The sequence below is a fragment of the Ahaetulla prasina genome, chromosome 1 (assembly GCF_028640845.1).
Source record: "Ahaetulla prasina isolate Xishuangbanna chromosome 1, ASM2864084v1, whole genome shotgun sequence".
Lineage (NCBI taxonomy): Eukaryota > Metazoa > Chordata > Lepidosauria > Squamata > Colubridae > Ahaetulla > Ahaetulla prasina.
Window position 1 is genome coordinate 173,189,723 of NC_080539.1, and position 9,883 is coordinate 173,199,605.

Sequence of the window (9,883 nt, forward strand, 5' to 3'; positions counted from 1 at the left end):
AAATAAATAAATAAATAAATAAATAAATAAATAAATAAATAAATAAATAAATAAATAAATAAATAAATAAATAAATAAATAAATAAATAAATAAATAAATAAATAAATAAATAAATAAATAAATAAATAAATAAATAAATAAATAAATAAATAAATAAATAAATAAATAAATAAATAAATAAATAAATAAATAAATAAATAAATAAATAAATAAATAAATAAATAAATAAATAAATAAATAAATAAATAAATAAATAAATAAATAAATAAATAAATAAATAAATAAATAAATAAATAAATAAATAAATAAATAAATAAATAAATAAATAAATAAATAAATAAATAAATAAATAAATAAATAAATAAATAAATAAATAAATAAATAAATAAATAAATAAATAAATAAATAAATAAATAAATAAATAAATAAATAAATAAATAAATAAATAAATAAATAAATAAATAAATAAATAAATAAATAAATAAATAAATAAATAAATAAATAAATAAATAAATAAATAAATAAATAAATAAATAAATAAATAAATAAATAAATAAATAAATAAATAAATAAATAAATAAATAAATAAATAAATAAATAAATAAATAAATAAATAAATAAATAAATAAATAAATAAATAAATAAATAAATAAATAAATAAATAAATAAATAAATAAATAAATAAATAAATAAATAAATAAATAAATAAATAAATAAATAAATAAATAAATAAATAAATAAATAAATAAATAAATAAATAAATAAATAAATAAATAAATAAATAAATAAATAAATAAATAAATAAATAAATAAATAAATAAATAAATAAATAAATAAATAAATAAATAAATAAATAAATAAATAAATAAATAAATAAATAAATAAATAAATAAATAAATAAATAAATAAATAAATAAATAAATAAATAAATAAATAAATAAATAAATAAATAAATAAATAAATAAATAAATAAATAAATAAATAAATAAATAAATAAATAAATAAATAAATAAATAAATAAATAAATAAATAAATAAATAAATAAATAAATAAATAAATAAATAAATAAATAAATAAATAAATAAATAAATAAATAAATAAATAAATAAATAAATAAATAAATAAATAAATAAATAAATAAATAAATAAATAAATAAATAAATAAATAAATAAATAAATAAATAAATAAATAAATAAATAAATAAATAAATAAATAAATAAATAAATAAATAAATAAATAAATAAATAAATAAATAAATAAATAAATAAATAAATAAATAAATAAATACAGCTGAAGGTAGCTTTCTTGGAGTGAATGGGAAGACATACAGCAGTTTAAGAAAGAACTCGGTACATTTCAACAACTGGGAGAGGCTTTGTGTATCCAAAAGCTGTTTTCTGTCATAACAGCTCCAGGGTTTTCTTCCTGCTCTGCCTAGGTAATCAGGCACAAAGCACAGTTCTGACTTAGCTTCATGGGTGTCCACTGGGGAAGTCAAAAAGTCAAAGTTATGACCATGCAACAAAACTCCATTCCTTTTGTTAATTTGTTGCTGCCCTAGCCAAATACCAAGGAACGGGGCTTTGATGATACAATCACATCTCCTGTCTTGATTTTTTTGATGTGCCCTCTGTTTAAAAGGTGTAAGTTGCCCTCGCTTGGCTGCATTAATAGGTGCCACAATTTAACAATGTAACTGCTTTCATAAGCAGGACTACTCTGACTAGATAACACATTTGCAGAGAATGCTCTTTCTTTCTGTTTAGTTCTTATTTTGGAAAGAGATTTGCAAGCAACACCAGGTTTAATTAGTACACATAGGTTTAGAAACAATATGTGTATCGACACTCATACCTAATTGGGAATAAAGTGTGGTGAGATAAACACGAGATGCCTGGAGACAGTGAAAGCTTTCGGCCATCCTTCCAGCTGCAGAAGAATTGGGCCTATGAAATCAGCATTTGTCCATCCATGGGAGCAATAATCCGTTCCACTAAATGCATTTGCTCTTGGACCTTCCCTCCCAATGCTGGGAGGTGAGAGGACAAGAGACTATGGCTCATCACTCTTGCATGGCTGAACTAAGAAGATTAAAATTATTTGGGGAGACAGACAGTTTAACTAACCAAAGTCTAATCTTTCCATTGCCAGATTTTCTACCATTTTCAACTATTCCCTCTCCATGACATAAGATTAATCTATTGGTAATTTGCTGTTTTGGCATGTGTATCTCCATCTGTGCTCTGGGAATTTAAATAAATACAGCTGAAGGTAGCTTTCTTGGAGTGAATGGGAAGACATACAGCAGTTTAAGAAAGAACTCGGTACATTTCAACAACTGGGAGAGGAGTGATCCCGAACCTTCTCCGATTTAGCAAAGGTGCCTCTTTAATCAGTCAAAATATTTTGTAGACTTCAAGTAATAGTTATAAATTCTGCTTTAATAAATGAAGGAACTGAACCACAATGATCGCAGCTGAACAGTGATGTGTGTTTTGTAGGACGTAAACTTCTCAGCAGAGAATTTAAAAAAACGCTTTGACAGGTTTGTTACTTTGTCAAGAATTAAGAGATACCGAAGAAATGTGCTAAACCTAGTTGAAGAAGGAATCACTAGGGCTTGTAAGTGACTGAATATGTATATATATTTCATAGGAGAAGAGAGTTCTTGTATAAATGGAGAAAATGCTCATAAGCCTACAGATCACAGATTTTAAATGTGCCTCAAGCAAAAAGGCAAGAGGTTGTCGGAAGACAATCCTGGGTCCAAATCTAAGGCAAGTTGTGAAAAACACACCCTGGATGGCTGCTTGGGGAGGAAGGTTGTTTTTTTATTTATTTTATTTATTTTATTTTGTCATATCAGTATATATAGGCATTAACATGAAATGAAATAGCTATATAATATATAAGCATATATATGAGCATAAGTATGTAATAACTATATTAATTGGATATAAAGAAAAGAAATAATAGGACAGGAATGGTAGGCACTTTTGTGCTCTTATGCACGCCCCTTACAGTCCTCTTAGGAATGGGGTAAGGTCAATAGTAGATAGTCTTTGGTTAAAGATTTTGGGATTTTGAGAAGAGACCACAGAGTCAGGTGTGACAGATCAGGTGTGACACACCAGAGTCAGGTGTGACAGGTCCCCTACAAGGAACTTGCGAATACACAGTAATAACAAACCTTGGTTTACACCTAAACTTAAGCAGCTACGACATTCCAAAGAGGAAGCCTACAGAAAAGGTGATAAAATGCTGTACAATCAGGCCAGAAATGCACTAACAAGGGAGATAAGAGCAGCAAAAAGAAGCTACTCTGAAAAGCTAAAGAATCAATTTTCAGCAAATGAACCAGCAAACATGTGGAAAACTCTTAAAAATATCACCGGCTATGGCAAACCTCCTTCCCAGGCTGAAGGTAATCAACAACTGGCAGATGACCTGAATGAGTTTTACTGCAGGTTTGAAAGGAAACTACAGCCACCTATCTCCACAACCCCCATCTCAGACACAGCAACAACAGCCAAGCCTCCTATAACTGACCCCATTTCATTGGGTTCACAACCCCTAGTGATCACAGAAAAGGAAGTGCAGGACCTATTTCACAGACAAAAGCCAGGAAAAGCGCCAGGCCCAGACAAGATAACTCCTTCTTGCTTAAAAGTCTGTGCTGACCAATTGGCCCCATCTTCACCCATATTTTCAATAAATCACTAGAGATGTGCTATGTTCCTTCTTGCTTCAAACGCCTACCATCATCCCAGTGCCAAGAAGCCCACCATCAAGGAACTGAATGACTACAGACCAGTTGCTCTAACATCTGTAGTCATGAAAACCTTTGAAAGGCTAGTGCTTTCCTACCTGAAAACCATCACGAATCCGCTTTTAGACCCCTTGCAATTTGCATACCGAGCAAATAGATCAACAGATGATGCTGTTAATATGGCTCTGCACTACATCCTACAACATCTTGAGTCGCCAAAGACCTATGCAAGGGTCCTTTTGTAGACTTTAGTTCAGCATTCAATACCATCATTCCAGACATTCTTCTAACTAAGCTAAACCAGCTACAGGTACCGGAACAGACTTGTAAGTGGATCACAAGCTTCCTAACAAACAGGAAGCAGCAGGTGAAGCTAAGCAAGATCACATCAAATACCTGTACAATTAGCACAGGGGCCCCAAGGCTGTGTGCTCTCCCCACTTCTCTTCTCTCTGTATACCAATGACTGCATCTCCAATGATCCATTTGTTAAGCTACTGAAGTTCGCAGATGACACAACAGTGATTGGTCTCATTCGAGACAATGACGAATCCGCATATAGACGAGAGGTCGAACGACTAGCCTTGTGGTGCAACCAAAACAATCTGGAACTGAACACACTCAAAACCGTAGAAATGGTGGTAGATTTTAGGAAAACCCTTCCATACTTCCACCTCTCACAATACTTGACAACACAGTATCAACAGTAGAAACCTTCAAATTTCTGGGTTCTATCATATCGCAAGATCTCAAATGGACAGCTAACATCAAAACATCATTAAAAAAGGACAACAAAGAATGTTCTTTCTGCGCCAACTCAGTAAGCTCAAACTGCCCAAGGAGCTGCTGATCCAGTTCTACAGAGGAATTATTGAGTCTGTCATTTGCACCTCTATAACTGTCTGGTTCGGTTCTGCAACCCAACAAGAAAAACACAGACTTCAGAGGATAATTAGAACTGCAGAAAAAATAATTGCTACCAACTTGCCTTCCATTGAGGACCTGTATACTGCACGAATCAAGAAGAGAGCCGTGAAAATATTTGCAGATCCCTCGCATCCTGGACATAAACTGTTTCAACTCCTACCCTCAAAACGACGCTATAGAGCACTGCACACCAGAACAACTAGACACAAGAACAGTTTTTTCCCGAAGGCCATCACTCTGCTAAACAAATAATTCCCTCAACACTGTCAGACTATTTACTGAATCTGCACTACTATTAATCGTTTCATAGTTCCCATCACCAATCTCTTTCCACTTATGACTGTATGACTATAACTTGTTGCTGGCAATCCTTATGATTTATATTGATATATTGATCATCAATTGTGTTGTAAATGTTGTACCTTGATGAACGTATCTTTTCTTTTATGTACACTGAGAGCATATGCACCAAGACAAATTCCTTGTGTGTCCAATCACACTTGGCCAATAAAATTCTATTCTATTCTATTCTAGTGTGTTCCAAGTGTGTTTGACAGCATAAGGTGGAGCATAGCAACTGAAGGTAGATTACAAAGTTAGTAAGCTAAGAGTAGAAGTACTTATAGCAATGATGGGTTTTGATCATGAAGTAATGGACTTTGATGTAAGGCATTTTTAGATGTGTAAATTAAGACATTTTTATCTCAGGGACATGTAAAGTCCAGAGAGGAAGATTGTCCCATACCCTGTGAGGTTTGTAGATCTAAGATATGTAGATCTTCTCCTGGAAGTGAATTTTTATGGGGGATTCTGGTTGGGCTGCAGTACTGTGATAAAAGAATTATCTCCAGGGGGTACTCTGTTATGTTTGTTTGCTGGTGCCAAAGAGGTGTGCTTGGTCAATTTCAGCCCAAGTGTCAAATGCCAACGGGGAAACTTTAAGTGGCTTCTCTGCATCCTTATTATCAGGCTTGCCTGGCAGATGAGTGGTGGCCCAGATGCCATGCGACCTGACTAAAAGGGGAGGGGGCCTCACAAAGGTGTTTATCTTCCAACAAGGTTTTTTTTTTTTTTTTTTGAATTTATATCCCGCCCTTCTCTGAAGACTCAGGGCAGCTTACATTGTGTAAGGCAATAGTCTCATCCATTTGTATATTATATACAAAGTCAACTTGTATTGCCCCCACAACAATCTGTGTCCTCATTTTACCTACCTTATAATGGATGGAAGGCTGAGTCAACCTTGGGCCTGGTGGGACTCGAGCCTGCAGTAATTGTAATTGCAGGCAGCTGTGTGTTAATAACAGGCTAAACTAAGATTCAGAAAGTACCAAAGAAAGGCTGTTATTGTGAGAGAATGCAACAAAAGAGATAAACAGAAGAAACATACACAAAATATAACCTGCATTCGTAATGAATTGTAAAGAAGGTTATCAATAAACCTAGTTCATTTTTGAAGATCCAGACAATGCATCAAAGTATAGTTTTTATAGAGAATCGAATCGAATCGAATCGAATAGAATAGAATAGAATAGAATAGAATCGAATCGAATCGAATCGAATCGAATAGAATAGAATAGAATAGAATAGAATAGAATAGAATAGAATAACAGAGTTGGAAGGTACTTTGGAAATCTTCTAATCCAACCCCCTGCCCAGGCAGAAACCCTACACCATTTCAGACAAATAGTTATCCAACATTTTCTTAAAAATTTCCAGTGTTGGAGCATTCACAACTTCTGCAGGCAAGTTGTTCCACTCATTAATTATTCTGACTGTCAGGAAATTTCTCCTTAGTTCTAAGTTGCTTCTCTCCTTGATTAGTTTCCACCCATTGCTTCTTGTTCTACCCTCAGGTGCTTTGGAGAACAGCCCGACTCCCTCTTCTTTGTGGCAACCCCTGAGATATTGGAACACTGCTATCATTTCTCCCCTAGTCCTTCTTTTTATTAAACTAGACACACCCAGTTCCTGCAACTGTTCTTCATATGTTTTAGCCTCCAGTCCCCTAATCATCTTTAACCATATTTTTTACCTCAAATTACTCATACGTTTAGGGAAAGAAGATCTATGTGGTTAGCTTTTTCACATAGAGACAGAAGGATAGCATGACTTCCAAAAGGAGCTATTCTAGCTGCCACAACGTTTTTCTTCTATTTATTCCTCACCTAGTTGTAGGCATATATGGGAGAACTGAGGTGAGGAGTGAGTCCAGAAGGGTAGAGGAAGGCCACCCCACTCCCAATGGTTCTGATCCTGATTATGCCTCTTATGTTTTGATACATTTTTAAATAATATTGTTATTTCTTAAAGCATTTGTTAAAGAAAATAAGAAGTACAGAATGGCTAGCCAAACCAAAGCTAAGTGGGATATTGGCCAATGTGGGCTGCTTATCTCTTAGGTGTCTGTTGAGGAGGAGAAGGAGATGTGTGGGATGATGTCATCACAAAAATCCTATTAGCCCTCTGTGTTGGCTAGAGAAAATAGGAGTTTAATTACAAAATGTTATGCCTGGAACAGTTGGCCTTGGTGGTTATGACAAAGCATCATTGGATGCTTACAAAGTGTTGTCATTGCTGAGAAAGATCTAAAAAAATTGTGCATCCTGTTTTAGAACTTCTGGGATTAGACTACTCTAGTGAATAAACAATCTGCTCAAGGAAATAAAAGCAAAAAGGAGAAAAAAGAAGCAGGGTTTTGAAGAGTAAAATCTAGCAGTGCTTTCTGCTGATCAGAATAGTTTCATATTCAGTTGAAGGAAGAGTGCAAACATCGTCAATTCTTCACACAAATCTTAAAAGATATTTGGCACAGTTTCCTTTCTATTATACTTTTTATTAGTAGGAGATTCAAGAAAAACTTCTTGCTTTTATCATAACCATAGCTCCTTCAATTAAACAGACAATAGGGGCTGTCTTGTGAGATCCTAAAAGCTAACAAATGTGTTAGGCCATAGTAAAAATTTTGGACTTCAAAGTGTGCAAGCAACTCTTTGTTTGCAGCAGACAAACAGCATTCTCTCACCATAAATAACTTAGACCATATGGTTTGTGATGAAACTCCCATTTCAGTATTGACATCTTAAGTATGTGCTCTTCTGGCTAAGTCTCTGAGGCTATCATTGCTGAGAATCACTCAAAATCATTTTACATGGCAGAAGTGAGAAGGATATGCCGTGGTGGGATTCAAGTAATTTAACAACTGGTTCTCTACCCTAATGATTTCTTCTTTGCCAAACTGCTCAGAAAGTTAACAACCAGTTCTCCCGTAGTGATGCGAACTGGCTGAATCCCACCACTGAGGATATGTGTAAGATGATGTCATCACAAAATCCCATTAGCCCAGTGTGTTGGCTAGAGAAAATGGGAGTATCAATCAAGATACACTGGTCTGAATTTGGCAAGCAAATCAAGGTCCACCTGCCAAAAACATACCTGAATGAAAATGACCAAAAAAATGCACTCCAATCCCACTTAATTCCCTTCTCTGTCTATTAATTAATTAGTACAATGTTCCTTTGCCCATGCTTCCAAGGAATTCTGTGAGTTGATTATCGTGAATGGATCTGCTTAGGTAAGTAGATTCAAGTGCAAAATCTGTAAAATCGTACAAAATATTTAGCAGATGTACATATTTGAAAACATGCCAAAATGTCTCATTTGGAGTCCTCATGGATTGTCACACAGAGGATGTGGATATCACATTTTCTTATTTCTTTATTGCCAGTAGAACAAATCTTGTTCATTGCAAAATGAAAAAGGACTTAAGAAGGATGATTGGATGAGAGCTGCACTATCACTACTTTCAGACCTAGGCAATGAAAAATTTACATAGTGCCACAGGAGATTCATCCTAGTGGTAGCAACTTTGCTAAAAAAATTGTGATTGTTTAATGTTACCTATTACTGCAGCAATTTAACAAAAGTAGATGACAAATGCTGTATGGGAATGGCATGCAGAACTCACAATGAATAATGAGGAGACAGATAGAAATAAATACTTGGTATCTGGTAATTTATACACTAGGTTGATTATTCCTATTAAGTTATTTTGCAATAAAATTCTCTTTGCTTTAGAAACCAATCAGCTGACATATAACTGCTGCTTGTAGTTAGCATGATAATTACAACTATCATTTTTGGATTGCAGAAATGTGGTTGACCAGTAGATGGCACCAAAGAAACTCCTAATTGCTAATTTTTGGTATTGTCTGGATTTCAGCCCAGATAACCCTAATCCTATAATCATAATAAGTAGGGGAATCTGTAGACAAGACAATGATATGTGCATGACAACATAAACTTTCCCCCCCCCTTTATTTCCAAAGTTTATTGAACGAAATGGGTAAGGCTACAAGGACAGTGCCAGAGTCACAAAGGGAAGGGGTGTCCACCCTTATCCCATAGCACCGTTGGTAACAACTCAAGCCCTCAAAAATAACTCTGCACGTTCCCCAACTCCATTGTATAATATACTTTCATTGGTGCTCCAGAGAACCTCAGGGTCACAACCGGCAACTGTTGGCATAATCCCACCCATCCCGTGCCCAAGTCTCCACTGTTTAATGTTGCTTTCACCAGAAAGAACATCTTTCTGTCAACCTTTCCAGTGGGCTGGCACAGCACAGTCGAGCAGCCAATGCACAACACAACTGTCTGGGCATGATTGAAAACTGTGGTGATTTTGTAGCAACCCAGGCACTTGACGTCCATGAAATTGGAGTTGGGGCTCTGCACCAGTCGCTTCTTCTTGTGCTTCTGCTTCTCCTCCTCAGGGGAGGGATGATCTTATAAAGTAAAGGTAAAGGTTCCCCTTGTACATATTTGCTAGTCGTTCCCAACATTAGGGGGCGGTGCTCATCTCCGCTTCAAAGCCAAGGAGCCAGCGCTGTCTGAAGATGTCTCTGCGGTCATGTGGCAAGACTAAACACCAAAGGCGCACAGAATGCTGTTACCTTCCCACCAAAGGTAGGCCCTATTTTTCTACTTGCATTTTTTATGTGCTTTTGAACTGCTAGGTTGGCAGAATCTGGGACAAGTAACGGGAGCTCACCCCGTTACATGGCACTAGGGATTGGAACTGCTGAACTGCCGAGCTTTTGATCAACTAGCTTAGCGTCTTAGCCACTGAGCCACCATGTCCCTTGATAATCTTATAGATGTTGTTATACTCTCCTTCATTCCT

General features: G+C 34.8%; 1 pseudogene; it reads right to left on the reverse strand.

Annotated features, from left to right (window-relative positions):
- Positions 1–9,260: 9,260 nt before the first annotated feature.
- LOC131197605 (small ribosomal subunit protein eS27-like) lies at positions 9,261–9,575 on the reverse strand (annotated as a pseudogene).
- Positions 9,576–9,883: the final 308 nt, after the last annotated feature.